The sequence below is a fragment of the Pleurodeles waltl genome, chromosome 8, assembly GCF_031143425.1.
Source record: "Pleurodeles waltl isolate 20211129_DDA chromosome 8, aPleWal1.hap1.20221129, whole genome shotgun sequence".
Lineage (NCBI taxonomy): Eukaryota > Metazoa > Chordata > Amphibia > Caudata > Salamandridae > Pleurodeles > Pleurodeles waltl.
In genome coordinates this window covers 974,964,269-974,986,382 of record NC_090447.1, presented here as the reverse complement: position 1 = coordinate 974,986,382, position 22,114 = coordinate 974,964,269, and positions in this window count along the sequence as shown.

Sequence of the window (22,114 nt, the reverse complement as noted above, 5' to 3'; positions counted from 1 at the left end):
GGCAAGGGATTGTATACCTAACAAATGCATTGCAGATGCATAGATCTACAGTTGTTTCTCACAGTACAATCTCTGTATGATGTGTATGGCTACTCCACACAATAGGGCTGTATTCACCACAGTAATGACAGAAAGACTATGGTCCTCATTTACTAAGTTTTGGTGCAGGGCAGCGCCATACGCCTTTTTGCTGCACCTCCCTGCGTCAAAACAAAAGGGCAGGAATGTGACATATATATATATACATATGTATATATATATATATATATATACATATATATATATATATATATATATATATGTATATATATATATATATATATATATATAAGATAATCTGCATTCCTGTCCTTGTCCCTTGTGCTGGCGCAAAAATTGCTGTCTAGCACCGATGCAGGCCCCCATGCGTCCTCTACAAGGGAGCCTGATTGCAGGGATGATTGTATATGTGCAGGAAGGGACACCTATGATGTTTTACTCATCCTATTTGTGCTGTATAATGCAGAACACATAGAAAGATAACAAAACAGGGAGAAATAATGTTATTTCTCACAGTTGCGACACATTAACCCCACCCCTGAGGTGGCATAGGAATCTGATGCATTCCCAGTCTTGTTAATCTGGTAATGCGTCAGATTCTGTCAGATTCCAAGGGTGTTGCAAGGGAACACAGAGAGCAACACCCAAGGAATGCCCCTTTCTCGGAGTGTTATGCATGACAGCGGTCCATATTCACAAGACAATTAAAAGCCATGCAAGGTGCCTTTGCGTGGCCTTGTAAATATTGGCTGCCACCGGAAGTTCAAAAAAATGGTGCTCTAGTGGTGCAGTGTGCCATTAGGGCCTTATAAATGAGGCCCTCTGTGCTTAGTTTACAGGGTCACGACAAACCATGCAGGGTGTCGTTATGTCGTTTTTTTTAAATATGGCCCTGCTGGGAACTCCACGTGACCCTCACAAAAAGTGAGGTTCTGCCGGGACTGAGGGACTTGTGAATAAGCCCCGAAGGGTACCAAGGACAGATGTCAACATTCAATACTTGGTAATGCATTTGAGAGGCTCACCCATGTTGTGTAATCCCCCATACTCTATGGTGGATGGATCAACATTCCTACCCCCTGTTATCTTCACAGATTTGGCAAGACACATCAGTCCAGAGGAATGTCTGTACAGCAGAGTCATCCGACATGCCAATACCCAATCAATCTTATGATTGTGCTGGCCTTGATAGTCTCCAAAATGTATCTCAAAGAGAATCACACTTTGGACAGCAATAGCTATTGACATTACAAGATACCTGTGCAGATAAGATGTGGAACATGCATGCACACACCCATCAAATAGTTGTGCTGAGTGCTAGGGTGCAGTAAGGTGTCAATATATGACACGTAGGGACAGACACTAGGCTGTGTAGTGGGACGCATGTAGTTACATTGTGAGTATGTAAAGAGCTGGGTCACGTTCCATACATGGACATACAGGAGTTCATATAGATGTTTCATACATCTCTGTGTAATGTGTAATGTGAGTGAGCAATCCATCCTCCATTCTTATATCTAATACCTAGCACATGTTAAATCTAAATAGCAATATATCCAGATATGTGTGCTTCCCATATCACCCACCCAATGCTGTGACACAATGCATGTAATTTGCAGATCTTGCTCATCTTACTTTGGCTAATGCCATTGAAATCAGGGCCATTGCAGGATGCAGAAGGGACACTGATGCTCAGTGAAACATAAAGTGTGTACCATACCATGGCTATAAGACAGCATTGTTCCTAATCATTTTCAGTACTAACATGGTCATACCTAGACGTGCCTAGATGGTGCTTACATATTAAGCAACATTTGCTTAGCCTTGCTACTTTGACCACAGTAAATTAGGACACAATAGATATTAGGCAGATCAGTGCTCACTTTGGATATATATTTGGGATATGGAAAGTGCAACATGTGATGTTTGATGATAATTAACATATCATGGTAAGTGTACGTTTTTCAAGTTATTCTTTGTCAGACAGCTTTTCATGCTGATTCAACAGACAACATGACCCGGGACAAAAAAGGCAGCATGTGATCCAGGAGGAGAGGTACCGCCACATCTTCCAAGTCTACAAGGCCTATCCTGCTATGGGAAAAAAGTTTGATCAGGAGAAGGCATCAGGGAAATGGGGCACCTTCCCACAGGGAGCACCGACAGTTGAGAGGTCTAACAAAAGCAAGGCTGGGGGAGCACACCAGTGTGGGCCTGCAGGACCAGTCCCAAGCACCTCCACTGCAAGCCAAAACAGACAACATTTTCAACACGCTCCACTATCAGGACTCACTGCCACCTTTGAGCAGGACATGAGGACATACAGAGTGGCAGGGCTCAAACACAAAATGGATGATATTCTTCTGAACGAAATTAGGCAGGCTGTGCAGAGACCATGAAAGCAACAGGGACCCTTTCTTCCCTTCCCCTTGTACATAGTTGTTTTTATTTTCGGATGTTTTTATAGCTATGTTTAGGTCAGTTGTCGTAGTATAGGATAGGTACAGTAGTTTATAGATTTAAGTACAGGTGGGTACAATTTTAGGCATTTGTGACTTTTAGGTTTTTGTTTGTGGGTGGAGGGTTGATATGTTATTTATGTGCTTATCAAAAAATACAATACAAAAAATATATATTTTTAAAAGAAATATGTATATATAAATATATTTATATAAATATATATATAAATATATATGTACATATGTGTGTGTGTATCTATGTATATATATGTATGTATATATATATATATATATATATATATATATATATATATATATATATATATATATATATATATACATAGGCCCTAAATGTGTAGATAGTTGAGGTATAGTTGTAGTTTCTGTTGTCTTTGTCTGAAGATGTCTATTAAGGATTAAGGGGAGTACAGTGTTGATGTGTATCATGTGCTGTTAAATGTATAGAGTATGGTAGGTTAAGTTAAGGTAGTTGTAGTTAGTATGTAGGATAAGGTAGCGTAGGTTAGGTTACAATATTTAGGTTTTCTAGGTTAGTCATTTTGAGTTATGAATGATTTTAAGGTTTCGTTAAATATCATTGTTTGCTACATACAAGTCTCCATCATGATTTTATGTGTAGGATTTAGCATGTTTGCTCGGGTAATGTTAAGTCCATGCCTTTGGCTTTGCTCGTAGTCTTTGGCAATGTGTGTGACTAGGGGCCAGATGTAGGTAAGTTACAAATTGTGACTTGCAATTTGTGAGTCATAGCGACTTGCAAATTGCAACTCGCAATCCGAGATGCAGAAAGGTGTCTCAGACACCTTCTGCGACTCGCTATGGGGTCGCAAAGACCCACCTCATGAATATTCATGAGGTGGGTCGCAGTTTGCGACCCCATAGCGAGTCTAGGCACTCACGGGGATGGTGGCCTGCTGGAGACAGCAGACCACCATGTCCGTGACTGCTTTTTTGATAAAGCAGTTTTTTTTTTTTTTCTCTTTGCAGCCCATTTTCCTTAAAGGAAAACGAGCTGCAAAAAGAAAATATTCCGAAACCATTTGGCTTCGTTTTTTTCAGAGTAGGCATTGGTCCATAGGACCACTGCCTGCTCTGAAAAATATTTTTTGTGGGCATGCACAAAGGGGAAGGGGTCCTTTTGCGAATGAGTTACCATCCACTTCAAGTGGATGGTAACTGCGAGTTGGTTTGCGACCGCTTTCGCGGTCACAAAGCAACTCTACATCGCGATGCGGTCGCAAATAGGAAGGGAACACCCCTTCCTATTTGCGATTCGGAATCACATTTTGCGAGTCGGTACCGACTCGCAAAATGTGATTCTGCATCGCGTTCAGCCTTTTGCGCCTCGCAAACTGCGTTTTTCGCCGTTTGCGAGGCGCAAAAGGCTTCCTACATCTGGCCCTAGGTGATTTGCCTATGGACAGATACCTGTCAGGTTGGCCATGGAATCACATGCGCTATCTACAAACATTGTTGAGGAGTGTACGTGACAATCTGGATGAGAATTAATCCACAGCCCAACACAGGTGTTCACATATAGTTGCTCTGTGTAGGTAAGTCATAGGACATGCTTTGGTGGGATGTTGGTGTTATTGCATTCTCCCCTCACTAATCCAAGGAGTTTTAACTCACACACTGATTTCTACCCCTTACACACACTTTCATCATTTTCTTGTCACAGAAATGTTGTTTGGTTGCTACTATCCTTGGTTATACTAGTCACCTATAGCGTGAATTAAATCAGCTTTGACATTGACTGCATGATACCTGTTGCACTTCATGCTTGGAACTTTGGTAACTTCTTGCTAGTCAACATACATATCATGTAAATCAAATATGTTTCACTCTGTCTGTGCAGCTTTGTCCCCAGCTGTAAACCGTGCATCCCTTTGGCAAGGAGTCAGTGTATTTGCCTCACACAACACAACACGTTCAAATTAGTTCTGATTCAGACGCACATAAAACCCATGGGTTGCACTTAGTGTTTTTATTTAGATGTGCAAAACATTATGAGGTTCAGAGGAACACTTCATAGGAAAACAATCTCAAAAGATGTATCGAGCCAGTGGATGTTTGGACAGAGTCTTTGTGGAGAACATGTCATGGGACTTGTGGAGGAGAGGAGTGCTTCAGTGAGGAGGAAGACCACATTGCCATTAGGGTAGAATGGTCTCATTAACAGTCCACAAATATGTAAGGTCAACGTGTGAGAAGGGAATTGAGGACAGTGGCATTTGATTTTAAACTGGCATATTCCTAAGCACAGGGCAAAGGAAAAACTGGTTATGTGGTACTGAGGAATGCTACCGGGCACTTTTGTGGACAAAAGATGTGCAGTCCACATCTTCTTCCTCTGATGTATGCAGTGCCTCCTGTTAGAGGGGTGTTGTAGGTGTCAGTTTAGAGGGAGGCATACACACATCAGGGGCTAACGATGTGGATCCTGTGTCCATGGCAGATTACATATATGGCAACACGTAAGGCAGCACAGCAGAAAGTATAATCTGCTGGTTTTGCAACACAGCAGCAAAGTCACAGTGTTAGTCCTGCTTCCGCTTCATGGACTCCAAAATGGTTCTGATTGCCCCAGCTGGTTGGAAACCTCGCTGGTGCCACTTTGGCAGGGCATTTGCTCATGCCTCTGCCTCATGACACCAGAAATGTCAGCCAGGGACTGCTGGAGGCCATGGAGCAGAAAGTATATGCCTCTTATGGTGCTATAGTTGTCCTTATTTGGACTGAGGCACCTATGGACTGCCTCTAGGGTGCCTGCCATGGTTTCCATCTCCATCAGCACCTGATCTGCCAACTCACACTGAACTCATACCGCAGTCTGTTGAAATGGTATTTATTGGTCCTGGGAGTCCAGGGCTCTGGGTGGGGAGTCAGGTGGTGTCTGTTAGATGTTAGGCGAATCATCTGGATTCCCGCAATACTGTCAAGCCTCCCTGCAACCACAGATGGTGTCTGTATGGCACCCAGGAATTGCTGGAGGATGTCTGAGTTTATGGTTTGCAGTTCGTCATCTGCATCATCGCTGAAGTCCGGAACAGTCTGCTGGCCAGGAGGTATGGGTTCATCCTCTGCCTTGAGATAGAGAAATGGTAAGGGTGATCTCTGTTAGATGTTGACATGAGTAATCAAGTTGACATTCAATGTTTCAGATGTAGCACTTTCAGTTCAACCTTGATGCATAGTACACCTGTTAGGCACGGGAACTGATGTCAAATTGCACTATATTTCTGTTATAGATTGCATTATCTCAGCATTTTTCCTGGAAGCACTGTCTGCCTACGCTGTGGGGATGGGCCCCGTCCTATTGGGTAGATTGCGATCACTGACATTCACCCCATTTCATCATGAGTTGGTTATCTGTAAAGTGTCACACATCATTTGACTCAGACCCACACCATTGTATGTGTACATGCCTCCTCTGGTTACCCACTTTTGGGTCCTGGGACACAAGTTAGTGCCGCACACTGATGCTACCCAGATCATACATTCACTCAAACATGCCCACGTCAAATCACATTTATTAGGCATGACCATATCCAATGGTGCTACATGTTGCTTTGATATTGAAGGCTATGTGTCAGGCATCACCCCACATGGAAGTAGTGAAAGAAACTGTACCAAATGACTATCTATGTTTTCCACATCACTAGGCCCACCCCCTTTAACCTATGAGCTTCCATGACTCCTGTCATTTGTGATGGCTAAGTTATTCTCAGTATCCCTTGTCAGGTCCCTGTTTACATCTCCCAACCAATGCATGTGGCACCATGAGACAATGTTGCATCAGCCTCCATCCTGGCACATGCTACATCTTCCCACAGGTCCACATGACAATGTAGGATATAGTACACCAATGGGCTTTTCTCTGCCAACCCTTCCCAGGTGTGATACAAGAGTGGCACAGTCAGACACAGTAGTGCATGTGTATTTTTGAGGCTACATTGCAGTACACATGTTCATTCTCACCTCCACGGTATGCACAGGTTCCCTATTCAGACCAAATGGCAGTTTGACATGCACAGCCAGCACCTACAATGTACTTCCCTAGCAGTAGCCCACCAGGCCCACACATCATCATTAGTTTCTACACACATGGTCCTCTGGTGTGAATCTCTTGCATTCCCCCTGTCCAATTTATTAGATGAGAGGAGTTCAAGTCGTCCCTTCCATGGCAGCTGACAACTGTGTGCTCACACACTGCACACCAGGTCAGCTGTGTGCAATATAGTTTCGTGCAGGGTACTATAGACGTGGCTCTCACCATGCCCCAATGTGTAGATACTTCCTGTGGCCCACAACTTGACCCCACTCTCAGATGAGTGGTTTATCTTCGGACACGCCCATTCCATTCCGGGGATTGACAGTTTAGATTTGTGCTCATGGGCACAAGTGAGACCAAGTAGCTTCATGGTGCAAGGTGGCCTGCATTGTCACAGTCAGGTTGTGCAGGGTAGCAGTGCGCATGCACAATGCATTGTTTCAGTCCAAGCATTTTGGTTTGTATTCTGGGAGTTGTAGTTGTGGTGAGTGATGTTGTCCATTCCACTGCAAGTGCCAGTATACAAAGAAAGGTGAACGTGGACTGATGCTGCACTTCACACATTGAAGGGAGTAAGGTTACGGAGCTGGACCGAGATGTGCAAATTGGGACTGGTCAGTGTAAATTACATTTATTTGGTGTTTAACCATAGATGAGCCAGCATACTACCTTTTGGCCTGCAGAAATTGCGTTGGAGTGCTGGGACATAGCTGCCTTCACCCTACAACATTACCTGGCTGCCACATTGCCCCTCGCTGCAACTTACCATTTGGTTCTTGTTGCTCAACATAGGACGCACTGTCATGTCCCAGAACTCCTGCCACAAACTCCTCATGGATCATGTCTGCCACCATCTCCTTCAACTCATCGAGCTGTTCCTGGGGGGCCAGACTTCCATATGCGGTCTGCAAAGCTGCCTTGTGGTTGCTGGCCAGTTTCTCCTTTGACCTGCGCTTGCAATCATGCCAGAACTTGTTACAGTCAGTCACTGTCCTCTTGACTGCTGCCACACTGTTGATCTTGTCCACAGTGGACTGCCATATGGCCTCTTTCCACCCTAATAGCAATTTTGAGGTGACCCAGAGCTGAAGTTGGTGGTCCTTCTCCTCAATGATCAGGATGTTATTCTCCTTCTCACTAAACTTGCATTTCCTCTTTCTCTTCCCCTTCCCCTGGGAGTCTGTCTGGACATCCTGGCTGGGACTGGGGTTGCTGTAGTTGTTCTGGACTCTCTGGTCTTCTCTGTTCTCCATGGCTCCTTCTGGAGTGTGCTCTTCTTTCTGGAACAATGCATCATTTTTTAACTGGCTTTTGACACTTTTGGTGCTCAAAAGTGACGCTAGGATGGCTTGCGTTTCTTTACGTGCCTCTAATCAGTCTAGTGTCACATTTGCACAGGTTAGTAGGGCTCAGGGTAGGGGGTGGAAGGGACAGTTTTAAAGACTGGTGCTGGTGGATTGTAGGGTATGGTATCAGGTGTAAGGTGGCATGGTGGGGGACAATTTACCATGCAGGTTCCTTTTCCGGGCATGTGTTTACAACGAAATTCATAGTCAAGGCCTGTGTGGTAAAGCGTGCGTGGTAAAGATGCAGGTCTTTTGGTGACCGCATTCTTCAGGCATGCCTGAATCCATCACACAACCGTTTTGTGAATAAAGGTGCCCCTTTCTGCACAAAAACAATCCTGCATGGAATGCAGGCATCCTTGCACCCTGATGCAGGGGTGCCTCCATTGGCATTGGCGGGAAAGGACAGGAATGCACCGTATTGGATAAATATGAGCCATTCCTCCCCTTTTCCTGTGAAGAAGGATAGAACAGCAAGGTGACTTGCTGCGCTGCCCTGAGTTCACAAAGCCCATAAATATGGGCCTTAGTGTGCAATCCTTTAGCCAAATTAAAACAAATGTAAACAATGTACAAGAGCAATACAGTGTGATATTGCCACTTATAACATTTAGGGCCTCATTTACAGTGCTGGGCTGGGAACCCAAAACAGCCCTTGCATATTTTGTCAGACCTGCATCCATAGGTTGCATAGCAAACAAGCCTCACCACTACAATAGGGTTTCCTCCCAGACGATTTGGGGAACAAATGCCAAAAAAGGTGCATTCTCCAAAACATTTTTCATTATATATTCAATTGTATTAATTTTTAAAGCATAGTAAATGATGACTTTACAGTACGACAGGATATTGTAACTTTTACTGGGGCTCGTCAATGTTTTCCCCTTCATCATCCTCTAACAGTGCCTCTCATCTCTCCACAGCTCCTCTCTCAGAAACTACTTAACTTGTTTTATAGATCCTCTTTTACCAGCATAGTTTGTTGAAGCACTTTACATCACACACCCACACAGATACAATGAATCATACTTCCGTAAATCAGACTATAGAAAATGTCACCTAAGACAAAGGGAACTACAAAGTGTAGGATTCACATGTCATCCACACCGAATGCATTTTTTAAGAGTGCTTGGTCTGCGGAACAATAAACTCAGAATTCAGAATGTAACACAGTGGTTAACGTCGCATTTACTAATACTAATTTATTTCTGCCCAAACAAACCATTTGTACCAAAAATTGGATAATCAAAGAAAGGGAAAAAAAAGTAACTTTCTAACTTATACCATGTCGCTTGCATGCAACTCTGATGGCAGTTGATAGCTCGCTATGCTAGATTATGATTGTAACTCATGAACTGCTCAGTAAAAAAAGGATGTCTGTTACAAAAGCAGTATCCATCTGAGCATTGCATAAAATACAGTTCTGTGATAGTACACGTTATTTGCAGCAGGCATATTAACCCTCTGTGCTACTTTAGATGAGTCAAAAGTCACTAGACAAAACCTTATCCCTCTCAAACTGGTACATTAATCACTAGAATTATCTTGGCACTTCTATTGTTGCATGAAAGCTGTTGGATAAGCAAGCAACTCTGCTGCACTTTTGAAACTGATGCACAGCTACAAAACTGTCTCTCTACTAACAAAAGCACCCCCACACCCTTCCAGCCTCCTAGTGAAAGACCCAGAACGACCAGTCTGGCCTTGCTAATTTAGAGATTGGCGGATGAGTTACTCTATCAAAAATGCAACGGATATCCCGTTCGCCATATTACAAGTTCATTATATCCAATGACCCTCGTAAAATGACGGGTGGGATATCCATCACATTTGTGTTGAGTAACCCGACTGCCCAACTCTAAATCAACCACTTAACATCTTCGAAATTACACATTTGAAGCAGTTCAGTTTCGGCTGATTGTCAGTGTGTTGAAATTTGTATTACAGGGTGTATCTCAAGTACAAATCTCATGCATAACAGAATTACTGTGTGAAAGAATTAACGTTGGCCTAAAATGCCATTTTTGCAGAGCACAGTGACATCATTGGTATGAAAATCCCTGTAAATATGGGGCTGATTTTATTTACAATTCATGCAATGCAGAGTCAAAGGTTTTCATGCAGTGTTACACCAAACCCACCCGACTTTTTTGTATTAACTTTTTTAGGTCTGTTTACTTATTCCGGTTAAAGTGTGTGGCATTTACTAACTATAATACTCGGAACAGGACTGATATTCGCACTAACACAATGTAATAAAACTAATGTTTGATGTCTGGCACTATTGCCATTATATATCAGGGAGACTGCCAGTTAGTTTTCCATTATTTGCAGAATTAAACTAATCCTCGTGATCCCAGTGTCACGTGAAGATCCTACCTATGTTTATCGCACAGGAACACAAGCAGGTCTCTACCGCACCTGGTCTGGTCGGTGATCCTGTACTGTATATTTCGAATCTAGGGAATGTGGTTTTGAATTTTCTGTCTCATTACCAGCATGCTTGCAATTTACACCCATGTTTTTATGAAATCGCTACAAAATTGGAGTCGGCAAAGGGTTATAAAAAAGGCTGAGCTGTTTTTCAGAGTACCGCGCATTAATGTCAATATTTGCTGTAATTTGTTGCCGAGAAATTACTTGATATTCGATTACAACAGCACAAAAATGAGCATGGAATTGTTTGAATCATTCTGGATCACTGGTAATTACTGTGGACCCATCCCACGTAAACCGTTGCTGGGCCCAACCTGAAAGGTCTGTCGGGCCTGAACTACTAGGTCATGCCTTGTTTAAAAAGGAACAAAAGCGACTCATTGTAGAATAGGAACATCAGCCGCCCAATGTGTGCTTTTGTCTTGGGGTGGGGCGAAGAGAGATTTGCATATTACAGGCCCTTGTTGGTAATAGTACAGAGTACAAAACAATGGAATGGAAGGTCTCCAGTGAATTTACAAGAAGTTGCTATTAAAACCAGAATTTCATTCCATCGCTTTATGCTATTCACTGCGAGTTGATCTATGTGGCAATAGCTTGGCCAGACTTCGATCCTGTTTTCACTGTGCCATAGAGACCCAATCTAAACCTCACAGAAGATGTGGTTCAACAAGGCCAAAGTGTGCCTGGGGTTGTTTGTGCTTCAGACTTCAGAAGACGTGGTCTAGCAGTTCAAGATGGACTGTACCTTATGGAGAAAGAGAACAAATACAATTTAGGATGGCTGATCCCTGCCTGCAATGGCAAAATGGATAAAAATAGAATAGAGAGTGGCCCAGAATAAGTAGAAATGGTCAAGCTCTCTTAAAGAATTTACGATCAGAGACAACGTTCACCTTGCAAAGTGGGCACAGCCCCCATGTCGTGTCGAAAGGTTTGCAACCAGGATTGCGTTTGTAACCCATTGATATACAGCTTTGCAACTCAGAATTAGGAAGGGAATGCCCCTCTTACACATCCTCTAATGTGTGAGTACGAAAGGGCATGTAAAGCCATTTGTGTGAGTCGGTAAGACTATTATAACTCACAAAATGGCCTTTTATATGGAAACCAATGAATTTGCAAAAGCAAAACCTGTGATTTTGCGAATCACATACAAAGAGAAATCTCCTCAAAGATCGGCCCTGTCGTATTAAACATAGCTTAGGGTACATAATTAGGACATGCAGGAGCTCATGAACATTGGCACTGCATTGTGAGAGCCTCCATCGGTTAGTATCAGCGCTGCTATGAATCTCCAAATTGCTAGGATACTGTAACTGTAGGACTATTTGTTCTGCTAAACAGGTTAAGGAAGATTAATTGGAATACATTATTGAACTGCTAACAATAATATCAATGTAATTGAATTTTAGTTTGCAGGAGTTTGCGTTTCAATTCAATTTCATTTAAGAAGGAATCCATTTCCCAAGTCCCACTAGTAAATAATACATGTTAAAAGCGCAATACACAGTTGAATAATATTTTGTTCTCAATTCATAATCTATTGCTATTTAATTATCTTGCACCAGCTAATTTCTCAACTGCCAATTATTGTTTGAGAGTATTGGAGACACTTAGCTTGAGCAATTGCAAGTTAATTAAAGAGCAATAGACTTTCAAATATAATTTAGCACTCAGGTACATCCATTGTTATCTAATTAACTCCAATACTCAAAACTCATTTGTTTAAAGCAAATGACTGCGACTTTCCCGTCGTTTTAAGTAGCTCGAAAACAACAGCGTGGAAGTCCAAAAACTATGCAGAAAGTCATGATACTAATTTATTTGTATAATACGTTTTGTTCCACACAAAGTATTACTATCACACTCTTCACATGCACATTAAAGGCGGGATGATCATGTCACACATGTTTAGAGGGAGTTTAACCTTAAAGCTCAGATTGGACAAGCCTTAAAGGCAGAGAGTGTGTTGGAAAATTGCCCTTCCAGAAGGGTCACCCCAGATTATTTACCTCTGTTGCTGAACCCTATTTTGTTGGCCATAAAACTCTGTGCACTTTATCCCTGTCAGCAGAGTTAAAGTGCTTGTACTGCCCTACCTTCCAAACATGTTAAAATTGGCATGTACTAACTGCCAACATTAACATTTAATTCACTAATATGCCCCTAGCATATGGTACTACCTGTACCCGTGGTCTGTATATTAAATGCTATTAGTGGGATGCAGCAGTCTTTGTGCCAACCATTAAAATAGCTCTACAAAAATATGTCTCCAGCCCTACTACTGCAGGCTGAATGTAATCTGCTGTCTGAAGAACCTGAAGGAAGACTGGACTTGCATGTCTTGAACCCAAGACCACAGAAGTGCCTCCAATAGTCAGTTGACTGACATCCTTTTTTAGCTACAGGAGCACAGCAAGCTTTCAGACGCCTTTCTTCCTGCAACTGCCTAGCTGACCAGTAACAACAGGGCCTGTGATGGACCCTGCTGTTGGCCGCTGCTGGGGTGAGTCCTAACCCACCAAGTGGTGCCTCCTGGTCCTGGACCCTTGGCTGGTGCTAGAGTGTAATCCTCCTGTCCACACTGCAAAAAGTGGGACTTAGAAACATTTTGTCAATTTTTTTGCCTGAAGAACCAAAAGGGACTGGGACCACCATCAAAGCCACAGCCGTGAATGGTGAATCGCCAATTGGCATCAGTTTACTGGGTTATCTGGCTGAAGGAGATCCAACTGCTAGAAAGGTTTCTAAGTGCAAACTTAGAGGGTTTCATCAGACCAACACCGAGCAGCATTCCATCAACGTTGAGGCCTTCCTGGGCACAGACTTCAGACTTTGCCCACTTGGAGTTTTCCCTTCTTCGTTGACAACAGCACCAGCGCCTCACTTTTCAACAACGTTCCGTTATCGAGCCCCGCTTCAGATCTAGCCTATAGATTGCACCGCTGACAACTCATTGATGATCACCTTTTCTCCCTAAAAGATTCTAAGTGAGAAGGTTATCTTTTCACCAGGATGAATCTGAATCCTGTATCCAACCTGCAGGCCATCGAGGTTAGCCTTAACTTTTGACTTTGACCCGGTTTAGTGTGTCAAGTTAACAGTAGTTGGTGATTTGTCTTTTTTGGTGCTATTTTTAATTTAAACTTTAAAAACTCACATCTTTGGTTCTACGTATTGTTTTTTTGTAGCTTTGGTGTCACTTTATTATTAAACTTAACTCTATCTTTCTAAATTGATTTGGTATTTTTGTTGTGTTATATTGTCACTTTATTATAGTTTGAGTACTGCATTGCTTCTAAGTTAAACTTGAGTGCTTTGTATGAAGCTACCAAGCAAGGTTAGGAACAGGTTTACTTAGTGACTTTAGTGGTTCACTCTGAGAAGGATTGTGATTATTAATTGAGATAAGTTCTATTAACTCAGGGGTGCGCACTTACTAGAGGTGGGCTCGGGGCACTGAAATTATCTTCTGTTGAGAGAAGCGCAAGATGATAATTCCCTCTATTGATGGTGAACTGTGAAATGTGCGGCCAACTTGTGCAGTTCATATTTCTAACATTGGCTTAATGTTTTTAGGAGAGAAAATAATGTTGCCAGATTTGCATAAATTCTTTACAAATGACACAAAAGTGAGCATAATGTGCAACTGAGATGACACTCTTCTTATATGTTTCTTTGCACATCTACTTGTCTCTATGGGCTATTCTACAGTATTCCACTCTTCGCCACTCCCCTCTATGCCCCCCTAGCCTACGCTATTCCACTCTATGCCACTTCACTGTAGGCATTCTACTTTACGCCACTAAACTCTATGGCACTCCATTTTACATCACCATTCAACTCTACACCACTCCACTTTACGCCACTCTATCAACCAATCAATCAATCAATAATTTGTTAAGCGCGCTACTCACCCGATAGGGTCTCAAGGTGCTGGGGGGATGCTACTGCTCGAAGAACCAGGTCTCGAGACTCTACTGTATGCCACTTCACTGTTTGCCATTGCCATTCCACTTGGGGCAGCATATTCTTGCTAAACACCTCTCATATAATTATGCCACCTTGCTGCTGAGCCCACTATTGGTCTTTGTATCTTTGAGGTGGCCGTTAGGTTCAAAATAAGCTGCAACATCAATGTTGTTAATCATGAGTTAACTCTACGGGACAAAATAATGAGGAATTAAGATAGTTTAAACTATTCATTCAAAAATAGAGTACTAGGTTTTATTAATATATAGTTTACAGAAAAATTGCATGTAGCATGTCCTGAATCTGTCCCTGTTCTATGCATCTCTTATTTGGCAAAAGCTCCCTATGTTCATAAAGAATACAGTTGCAGTTCGGTCTAGTCACATTGACGAAGTCTAGGAAAATATAGTTAAGGATTTTAGAAAGTAATTCTTTAGTGCATCTCTAAAACAGTTCTCACAGATATCAGCTCAATAAGCTTCAGCTATAACGCTATTCTGCAACAGTCTATCCAGCTCCCTCCTTCTCTCTAGCAACAGTCAGGAATCTGCTCTATGGAGAAGCAAAATAGAGAAAATTACTAAATAGAAAGAGAATACGATCCCCAAACACCCACTAGGAACTCAAACATCACCCTCTCATATCTGCATTGGGGTGACCCCTACTCTTTCCCTCGGGCACCTTTTATTATAAATACCTACAATTATTAACAATTTATCATAAATGTGATTCTCTTCTTCACATTTCTAAAACAATAGTTCACTTCAAATTCAGAGATTAATTGAAACATGACTACAGTTTCCCATGCATAGCTTACTTCTGAAAGAATAAACAACATGCATGAATACAATCCCCATCTCCCATCCCATAGCATCCATAATGTAGGTTTATACATAAAAAAAGCAAATTAGTATATAATGTGTGCACGTCAGTGCATTTCAAAGCAGGTTAGCAAGCAAAAAGTACACATAATACTGCTTCCATTGTTTACGACGGAAGAAGTTTTGTAACATGCATAGGCCATACAGGGTTTAGAAGCAAAATATTTGTTTTGCAAAGAAATGTGTTAACATTAACAGTTTCCCTTCAGCAAGTCAAGCAGCATAGGTCACACAGAGTTTGTGACTACAAAAAGCAACTTCAGTTAGACGTAGCTTCATTCTCTCATTAAGTAATTTCACATTGATTTAAGTTTTTGTTGAAAGCTTTAGCAGTTCTCCCCTCTGATGGTTTGGAATCATCATCATCATAACCTCACTTCAACTTATTTTGTTGTCATAATAGACTTTCATTTACATCATTGCTAGACTCCTGTCTTTTCTCTTTTAGTGCTTCTCTCTTGTTTTTTTCTTATATTCTTCATTCACTTTGTCTCTCAATTCCAAATCTTTTTCATTCTCTTGTTCATTTCTCTTGTTATTTTCTTTATCAGAATTATCTTAATAGCTGTATATATGCCAAGTGTAGTTAAAAGACAGACTAATATTACAACCACAGGTACTAATATAGTTTTAAGGATTCCTCCTTTCAACCAGGTTGCTACTGTTGCAAATCCTTTGGAAAAGGTTTGAGCTATACCAGGAGTTTCCAAAGGTTTAAGATCAAGCTTTAAGTCAGCTATGCATAGTCTAGTATTTTCTTGCTCTCATCCAGTTAGTAACTGCAGCAATTCTCAGTTCTTAGCAACTTGCAGACTCCGCACTTCTCAGCTGAAAGAATATTTTATGCATAGCGGTTTTGAAGAACCATGGATCAATAGCTACATGCGCTGTGTTTTCTAATAATATAGCACCAGATTTGCTTATTGTCAACTTATTAACCGCAGTGGACAACTTCTAGTTTTCCTATAATTTAATATCACACCCACTGAAGGTATTACAACTCCGAATATATCTTCCACCATTTGTGTTCCTTCACTCACACTTCATGCCAGCCACTTAAGAAAATTGCTAATTGATTTTATGCAAACATAAATATCTTCTGAATAATGTGTTTTTATGCTTATTGTAATTGTATATATGTTTTCTCTGATAAAAAATTGGTCTGAATTTTCTGTCCCCTTTTTGTGCAGGAATTGGAATTCTGAGTTGGGTGGTATTTACCATACCTGGTAAATACCGGGTGCGTAAGCACCTCACTCTGTTAAATTTCATGAAGTCAAACCTATCAGAACTAAACTGAGGAAAATTGTCTGGTATCTTCTGTAACACAAACATTTTAGTGCAGTAAGCAACAAAATCTGCATGTTATTCCCCCAAAACTCATTATATATGTTATCACACCCAATAAATAATGAAAGCCAAGGAATCGTTCTTTATCAGGTCTGATGAATACTGTGTTCAATCAGAATCAGGGCCATTGTATATTTCATGTGATAGTTTTATGGAATGTGTGATGGAACAATGAATGCGATAACCATGCATGCCTGAACAATGTGGTTGGACAACGACCACATTGTTACCACAAATGCCTTTAACACGTATGCCTTTACAACGATTTTTCGTTGTAAATGCATGCCTAGTAAAGGCATGTGTGGGAACGGCATGTGTGGTTCTAGCATGCCACCCCCCACCTGCCCTAAGGCCCAGAAGTACCCCACCCATACTACTAAAACTACCCCGACCCCATACCTGCCCTAAAAACAACCGACCCCCAGCACCACCACTAGAAACACAGAACTACCCCACCCCAAAAACAAAACTACCCGACCTCCCATCCCCAAAAACAAAAGTACCCCAACCCCGCATCCCTGCCCCTAAAAACAAAACTACCCCACCCCCAAAAACAAAACTACCCCTCCCTCACAACGAAACTACCCCACCCCCTAACCCCACCCATAAAAACAGAAATACCCTGATCCCCTCACCCCAGCCCTAAAAGCCAAACTACCCGACCCCCCCACCCTGCCCCTATAAACAAAACTGCCCTGCATCTCACCACCAAAAACAAAAACCCCAACCCCACCCCATCCATACTTTCTACCATGTTGTATGATCTTTATTACAATATCTCTGAGGGGACAGAGAGCAGTGGCAGCAGGTCTGCCGTGATATTTGAGCACCATATACATGTCAGCGCTTTTTTTCTGGAGACAAACCACAACTTGCAGGTCTTTCTTCAGAACAAAATGAACTATTGCCCCTGTTGGTGCAGGGATTTTTCAATCAGAACATCCTGGTCAGTTGTGAACTTTTTCTGTCTGGATGTTAGTGGCAGTACCATTACAGGGGCCTCTGTACATAGCATGTCTCGATTCTCGCCAGTTTAATGAAACTATTTTCCCAACTCTGAAGACAAGTGTGGGCTCTGTGGTTGGGAAAATTGTATTTCTCTAACTTCCAAATAGGCATACCAACTAAGGGGAGGATGGGTCGGACATCCACTGAATTTGTTTATCTTGTATCCTATGGTAAATATACGTTTCTTTACCCTGTACACACAAAAACTGAAGAAGGACCTTGTGGGTCATTTCCGATCAGAAAGTTGAAATTCTGGTTCCACATAAAAGTCATACTCCAAATCGATGTCCCGCTTTCTCATTTACAATGTTGTCTGCAGTAAATACATTACATTTTATTTGATTCCTTATGCCATCTTCCAGTCTTTCCAGATATCCAGATACACTTTTTCTGTTCCTGACCAAATGTATTTTCACTCAATCCATTAAAGAGGAATGAAATTTCTCTACAACTTTAATATGGTTTTGCCTTTATTCAACTTTTCATTTAGGAAGGACATTTTTTCTTCCAAATATAATTTTCCAGAAGTAAAGATTTTAGTATCTTTTTTAACTAACCACTCACCTCTCTTATCTTTTATCCATTTCTGGGACGGGGATGGAGTCTCTAAAGACAACAGGCTTCCTCACAACTGTCATACTCAGGTATAAGGGATGATGTCTTCCCAGAGGGGAATCCTGAATGGCAGATCAGGGCTTATCATGCTGCACTCTAACATAGCTTAGGTAGTCATCACATATATTGTGCATAGTGACTGTAAGGTGGGACTTTTCCTGTGTTTCACTTTCCTTGCCACCATTTTGCTCTTAGTATGTTTTATCATTATAATTATTGCACCGCATGCCATTTTATCTATGATACAGCTGATTCAATAAATCTAATTGAACCATTCTCTGCCTCTGTTTGTTTTTGCATGTGCGAGACTAATAAAACTGAGAGAAAAGGATGAAATCCACCACAATTTTCCTGCAAAGTCATCTTGTCATGCACCTGGTTGCCACAAATCATCCCTGCTCTTGGGAAGAGATGAGGCTCTGCTAGTTGGCGGGAAACAGATTAGGCTGACAGTTGTCACATGGTGTGGGATTGTACTCAGTTTCCCACAATTCAGTTGATGCTACTGCCCAAATCCAGCAGCCTCATTAGGATAATTAGAGCGCATGCGACAGTCTGGTATATTCAGTCAATTGCTGAAATAGATTTTTTATTTTTACATATTCAAATGTGTTGACCTCAACATGTGTGTCTATAGAATATAATTTTTTGGGATTGTTGTACTTCTGTCACTCTCTATTAATGGGATGGTTGTTTGTACTAAGATCTTAGCATTATTAGGATTATTGGAGGTCTTTCCACCATATTTGAATGCTAGAAAAATAAGATACCTGGCATGTATTCTACTTCTCAACACATGCTTGAAAAACTCTTAGGTATATGAAAACAAACAACTTCACTAACTGAAAGGTTACTGATTCTCAATATGTAAGATAAGCTTTTAGCACTATTTTTGGTCATTAACCAAGTATGTGTGAAGCAATGCAATTTGTCAATCACATCAACCAACTAATAAAACAACTAAAGAAAATAAAAACATGTTAAAAATTCCATCACATCCATGTCATCTATTCCAACATTCCGAGCTACGTTCTCTTTGATTTTAACTATATTTGCATTAGACATTTCAAAGAGTGCATTAAACTAATCAAAATGAATTATTTGTAGTCAATGTTTTGATGTTCAATTGATACTCTGGCCACTTACACAAAAAAATATATTTGTTGGTCACTTAATTGTCATAACTGCATAAGCCTGATAATTATTAATATATTTAAATAGTAATAACCCCCACCTGATCTAATCTTCTACAAGTAAAATTGAAGAACCATACTAAGATGCCACAGTTGTATATGTGAGACCTTCATTGTAAAATTTGGTTTCCACACTAGCCATTCGCACCCCACATTTTAAAAAATGTCCTTCTTCAGGTCGCTTAAGTGGTAACAAATACAGATTGTATCTGCCAAACTCTTTAAATGAAAGTCACAAGACTATAATTTATGCTGTGGTGTAAGTTCTCTAAAATGTGTATACTCTTTTATTGTAAATCAATAGCATTTTACATTATTTTCATATCTAATTTGATAAATACGCACCAAGACTAAATAATGAATCACTATTTATATATTGTTGTCCCATAAATTATTTGCCAGGGATCTGTGCTTTGCTTGCTCAAACCTTAAACAGAATGTCAGAAATGCTTTTTCCACTACAGAACCAACAGCAACTGGTCCCAGTTTTAAATAATATTGATTCAATATTTCCCAGGACCATACACTCAGTGGTATTCAATTGCTGATTGCTCGTATATCTAAATACAATATCTGTGTGGGCCACTGCAGAGCTTCAATTTCCCAGAGAATACAGTTTGTTAACAACTGGCATTTGTGACCTTAGTTGTCAAGGATTCACTATTTCCCCCCCAATTTGTTTTTATGGAGTCACATTTGCATTTCACCAGAGAATTGGGTAAAAAAGCAATACACTGCACAGACAGTTGTGAAAGAGTGCTCATGTTCAAGAGGAGGTTTATCAACCCTAGAAATATGGGCGGAAATGTTCCCCTACACAATTTTTCTTTCTTTCTATCTATCGTTCGCCTTTCACCTTTATTGCCATGTCATTCTTACTCCACGTTTTTTCTCACAACTTTCGTTTTTCACAATCACAAGATTTTGGCTGTCTGCTGCTTCTGACCAAGGAGGTAAGTTTGCTGACCAAAAGTGCTCTATTCATAACAGCAGTTTGTTATCTCCTGTGGTGCAGTTTCTGTTATGAAACAGGACCACGTGTGAGACAGAAGACTTCAGAATATGGGGGACTGAGTCCTTCCACACATTCAGAAATTTGGGCCCGATTCCTGGCTAGCTCGTAGCACCTCACCAGAATCCCTAACGTTAAAGGGAGAAAATGACATATGGCAACCTGAAACATGACATGACCACTCCCCAGGGGAGCCTTGGAAACAGATCTCATCCTTCTATCATATTACTCATGCATGTCAAGGTGAAAAAACAAAGACGATATGTGCTAACGTAATCTTACATAGAGAGATATAGCTGCAATAATTACAAAGACAAAACAGAGCAAAATAAACGGTGTTATGAACAGTGTGAACAAAATGAACATTCCCACCATGGTCAGTTGGTTCTAGAAATTCTAGTGAGTCCTATTGTGCTCTAAAACCCTAATGAGGGAATATTTGGATGTACCCTTCTGTCTGGCAAATGCAAGGGATTAGCCTTAGCCTCATACCTGAAACTGGTGTCAGAAGTCTGCCTGTGTGATTCATGGCAATCCTCATTCTGAGGCAGGTGGATTAGTACCAGTAAAGCTGCATTGTCAGGCACAGCAGTCCCAAGTTGGTTGTGGCTAGAATGCCCTTCTGACTCTTCCGGTCAGCTCATTGCTTTCATAATAAAACTGTACTCTATTAGAAGATGCATCTCTGAGGTGATGCTTTGTCTTGGTATTAGAAGCTGTTGCCGGAGCTGGCAAAAGGGCACTCAGAATATCTCATTCTACATGTGGCCTTGGATAGAGTGTTCCTGATTGTGTGCCAAGAAAGCCAACTAGAGACAAGTGTCATGTACCCTGTCTTCTCTGAATATCAGGCAAGCTTGTACAAAAAAATAATACTTCAACAATGTGATGTGGCTAAAATGTACAACATGTGAAATAGCGATGTGAAAAGCTAAAAAATAGGGGGAACCAACTTGGTCCAAGACAGACATCACTACACTCCCCATCTTGAAACATTAATTGCATAATTCAAAATTAGGATGTTGCGTAGGTGTTTACTGTTTTTTTTAATGGTAACTGACACAATTTCAACTAGAACTAAGGACTCCACAACACCAAAATGGGTAGAATATCATATCCTCCTCTGCCGCAGGCATCTACACATGGAGGGCAGTGTTTCCATTAATGGCATGAGCAAGCAGTCACAACTAGTGCTGGAGCTATCAGTGAAAAGAATATTTGAAACTAAGTTGTGTACATTGGCCCGATTCTATAGACTATTTAGGACAGAACACATGGAATGATAATGAAAAGAAGAAATGAAAAGAGGAGATGTCGGTTCCAATCCTTTAAAAACATGTCTAATCCTAGTTACTCCAGATCTGGACTCATGTTGTACAATCTTTCAAGTTGTTTTTATTGAGTAATCAACAGGTTTTGCAGGTATCTGCTAAATTCTAAATCTGAACTGGTTGTATTATTTTTTGAGGATGGTGCCAGTCATTGAGAAATGTGTGTGTTTTTTGTAATGGATTCACTGCTAGGGTGCTTGAGCACACCTGTGCTAGAGTTCTTTATAAAAACAAATCTGTGCGGTTATTCAGACACATGTATTTCACTGGTTATTTGTGCACCTGTACAAACTATATGATTTTACCAAATACAGAGCCCTCTACTGGTCCACTTCTCACACCTTAATAGTCATTGCAGCTTGAAGATACAATTAAAATAGTTGATATGTTTTCA